The 4,638-nt window shown below is 43.1% G+C and overlaps 1 protein-coding gene across 5 annotated transcripts in view; it reads right to left on the bottom strand.

Annotated features, from left to right (window-relative positions):
* The window catches only part of MAP7D2 (MAP7 domain containing 2), a 91,006-nt gene that overhangs the window by 64,319 nt on the left and 22,049 nt on the right, over nt 1-4,638 (bottom strand). The gene's annotated exons all lie outside the window — the stretch shown is intronic.

Here is a 4,638-nt window from a genome sequence, read left to right as displayed (position 1 = left end):
GGATATGTTTCCATTGATTTTTAGAGAATGTGGAAGAGAAAGGGAAAGACAGAGAGAAACATCAAAGTGAGAGGAACACTTTGATTGGTTGCCTCCTGCATGAGCCCTGCCCTGGCCCCAGGCCAGGGAGGAGCCTGCAATCTAGGTACATGCTCTTGGTCAAAATTGAATCCAGACCCTGTGGTAGGCAGGCCGAGGCATTATCCACTGAGCCAAACCAGCTAGGGCAGGATATGATATTTCTTAGCCCTCCAGCAGCAGATCTTCGTATTTTTCTTCAGGAGTGTGGTGAAAAACCATAGATCACCTTTTTGGATTCTTATTACCCAAGTTACTAAGAATATTATCAGTGGCATACAGGGAGTTTAGCCAATGAGCGATCAGAAAAGGTGTTTCCTCTGTAGTTCACACCAATTGCCGGCTTGGACCCCCGGCCCAGACCTGATGCCTCTGGCCCAGGCTTCAGGCCTGGGCAAGGGACTCCCATCTTCCCCCAATCACTGGCTCCGCCCTCACCCAGGCCTGACGCCTCAGCCAGAGGCATGACCCCCATCACCCTCCCATTGCCAGATCAGCCCCTTGCCCAGGCTTGACGCCTTCACCAGAGGTGTCAGGCCTGGGCAGGGGACCCCCATCTACCCCTGATCACCGGTTTCTGGGCGGCTACTGGGGTCACACAAGGGGGCCTGGATGGCGGCTCTGGTGCTGGCGGCTGTGCTGTCCTGCCCTGCCTGCAGTATGCAAATTAGCTGCCATCTTTGTTGGCAGTTAATTTGCATATCATGCTGATTAGCCAATGGGAGGCGTAGCGAATGTACGGTCAATTACCATGTTTACCTATTATTACATAGGCTATTTATTGATTTCAGAAAGGAAGGAAGAGGGAAGAGAAAGAGAAACATCAATGATGAGAGAGAATCACTGATCAGCTGCCTCCAGCACACCCCCTACTGGGGACCAAGCCCAAAACCTGGGAATGTGCCCTTGACCAGAATAGAACCTGGGACCCTTCAGTCTGCACTCCGACATTCTCTCCACTGAGCCAAACCAGCTAGGGCTCCTGCCCCATTCTTGATGCCATCTTGCTTTCCAGGACAACCATATTCAGGTGATGTGCAGCCCTGAAATGGAGACCTTTTCCTGGGCAATTCATCCCTGCAGGAAATGAGAATGAAACTGGGATACTGAGCGGCTAAACAACTATTTTATGTTAACAGAACAGCATGAAATTCCATACTTCACTGATTTGCTCTTGTTTGGAATAACTTCCCATTCATTGTATCTGGGCCGCAGGAATACACTTTTAAAAACTAATTTTAAAATGAATTTTATTAGCCTGAGGCACTCTCCCACTAGAATATTAATGAGATGCTATTATTTAATTATTCATGGTACTGGTAATAACCATTATCGAAACACAAAGTTTTTAGGGGAAGCCAGCTGTGTTTGACTTTTAAAAATTAATTGCATTAAATGAATTTTAAAGTACCCTTCTCAATCATAGTCACATCCATGCAATTGTAATGTCCCCCCAAAAAGAAAGGGGACCAGGAATGAAGACCTCATCAAGTGGGAAGTCCAATGCTAGCTGTGATGATCTGGCTAAGCACAGGGAGACGACTGGCTCTCAACTGTGGCCACACAATGGAATCTCCTGGGAGCTTTAAAACTTACAAGTGCCTGTGTCTCCCTTTCAGAAGCTGACCTGGTTGACACAGGGTATGGCCAGGGCTTTGGTGCTTTCAAAGCTCCCATGTGACTGTAAGGTGCAGCAGCAGGACAGAGAACTGCACACCAGAAGTATCTGGAGGGCTTGTAACCCCCAGGCTGCTGGGTGGTACACCCAGAGCTTCTGATGGAGTTAATCCCATCTGTGGCCTTCTTCCAAGTCCCTCAAGTTACTGGTTTTACTTTTTCCTCTCAAATATCCAGATAATAGATCTGGTTCCAACAAAACATTTTTTTAAATTAAATTGATTGGGATAACACTGGTTAATAACATTATATATACTTCAGATGTACAACTTTATAATTCAATGTCTATACACTCTATTGCATGCTTGCCACCCGAAATCTAGTGTTCTTCTGTCACCATATATTTCACTCCCTTCACCAGTCTGTATCTATGAGTTTTTTGTTTTGTTGTTCGTTTGTTGCTTTTGTTTTATATCCCATGAGTGAAATCACATGGTTCTTGTCCTTCTCTGACTTATTTCACTTAGCACAATACTCTCAATAATCATCCATGTCACAAATGGTAAAATTTCATCTTTTTATGGCTGAGTAGTATTCCATTGTATATGTGTACATGTTCAACTAATCTTCTGTCGAAGGACACTTGGGTTGTTTCCTTGTTTTGGATTTTGTGAATAATACTTCAATGAACATACGGATGCCTGCAGTTTTAAGAATAAGTCTTTTCAAAATTTTTGGATACCCAGAAGAAGGATTGCTGGATCATACAGTAGTTCTATTTTTAATTTTTTTAGGAACCTCCATAACACTTTCCGTGGTGGCTGCACCAATTTACATTCCCACCAGCAGTGCACTAAGTTTCCTTTTTCTCCACAACCTCTCCAACACTTTTTATTTCTTGTCTTACTGATAATAGCTATTCTAACAGGAGAAAGGTGGTATCTCATTGTGGTTTTCACTTGCATTTCCCTTATAGCTAGTGATTCAACAAAGCATTTTTAAAAAATGCAAAGATATGTGGTTCATTTGAATATGTAAAAATCATACATCCCCGTAAAGTGTCTTTGCCACACAACCTCAAGAGCTTTGTTATTATATTTTACAAAATTGGGGAGCAAAAATGAATGTTGACAAATTGAAAGAAAAATAAATTAGTCTGCTACTGTTTTTGTTTAAATATGTTTTTATTGATTTCAGAGACAGGAAGAGAGAGGGAACGAGAGAAACATCAATGATAAGAGAGAAACACTGAACGGCTGCCTCCTACACATCCCCTATTGGAAGTCAAGCCTGAAACCCACGCATGTGCCCTGACCAGGAATCGAACCAGCGACCTCTTGGTTCATAGGGTGATGCCCAACCACTGAGCACACCAGCCGGGCAGTACGCTACTATTTGTTAAAAAAGGGGGAGAGGGGATGAAAAATGTGCCAATGAATGATAATGTTTTGTGATAATTACTGTGATTACATGAAATTATATATGTGAAGAACTTCCCATTATAACAAATGCTCATTAAATGTTAGTTGCCATTATTTTTAGAGGGAGGTTATATTTAGAGATTAAAGAAATGAAGACTCAAGAAAGTCAAGTGACATATCTAGTGCTATATTACGTAGAGGGACTCATTACATCTCTGACCCTTTAACCTGTTGTGATTTCTCCTAGACTCTGCTGCTCTCGCTGGGGGTGGGGAGAGAGGGTCATGGGAGGCAGGATCAGCAATGAAGGCCAGGAAGTTGGAAATTCTGGGGAGGGGTAATGGTATATATAAAAATATGCTAGAGAATGATAGTCAAAGCCCAAAACCTCATTGAACTTCAGTCCTACCCGTGGGAACTGAAAATCAATGGACAGAATCCAGAACCTTGGTTCATGTTTGCATGCAGATATACTGTTTTTGTTCAGAAAGCATCATATATTCCTGCCTCATATTTTCAATTAAAATCTTAAAACCAACACGGCTAGCATGGCCCAGTGGTTGAGTATCGACCTATGAACCAGGAGGTCACTGTTCAATTCCCGGTCAGGGCACATGCCCAGGTTGTGGGCTCAATCCCCAGTGGGGGGCCTGCAGGAGGCAGCCGATCCATGATTCTCTCTCATTATTGATGTTTCTATCTCCCTTTCCATTTCCCTCCCTCTCTGAAATCAATAAAAATACATTTTTTAAAAATCTCAAAACCAATTACAACCCCAAAGGGTCAGTAAACCTTCTATTTAAATGTATTTCCGGGTGGAGCTAAATCCCAGTTCCCAGTAGCTCCTGTTGGTGTCCATCCACGTCTCAGTATGACTGCTTCAGTGCAGTGGACTGTGATGAAAACCCACAGCACTAAGAGCTAAAGAAGATGCTTGCCTGGCAACCTGATTTTTCTCTAAAATGAAATTCAGATGCATTAAAGGCACTCTGAGAATATTAATAAATCAACCTTTAATACTGTTAAAATCATACCAGTGAACAATGCACAAAATCCCTGAAAAGTACATTTAATGCATGACTGGTACTTTCAAAATTCCAAATTATGGAATTTCAGGGGGAAGAGCTCTCAGGGGCCCAATTCAATGTTTTACTTGCTTCAAGAGAGAGAGGGTTGCTCCCTGACCTCCACCAGAAAGAGAATGGTCTTTATCCTCTTGGCTTCCTCCATTCTGCTCATCCAGTACAGTGGCTCAGTTCTTGGGCTTTTGTTATATAGATGGAGAATACAGGTAGAAAGGGCTTCAGGACTGCAAGAAGTGAATGGGCTTTGATTACTGACATTAGAAAGGGGAGCAAAAACTGTGAGGGGATGAAAGAGAACGAAGTGAGACATGGAGGACAAGGGAGTCAGGAACTATGTCAGGTTGCCTCTGGGGAGAATTATGCCTGAAAGTTTAGTGCTGGATGGGGTTTCAAATGACCCTCAGAAGGTAGGTAGGGGTGTGTGTGTGTGTGAAAGA

Source organism: Myotis davidii, unplaced genomic scaffold (assembly GCF_000327345.1).
Source record: "Myotis davidii unplaced genomic scaffold, ASM32734v1 scaffold161, whole genome shotgun sequence".
Taxonomy (NCBI): domain Eukaryota; kingdom Metazoa; phylum Chordata; class Mammalia; order Chiroptera; family Vespertilionidae; genus Myotis; species Myotis davidii.
This window is presented reverse-complemented; position numbering and strand designations above follow the sequence as displayed.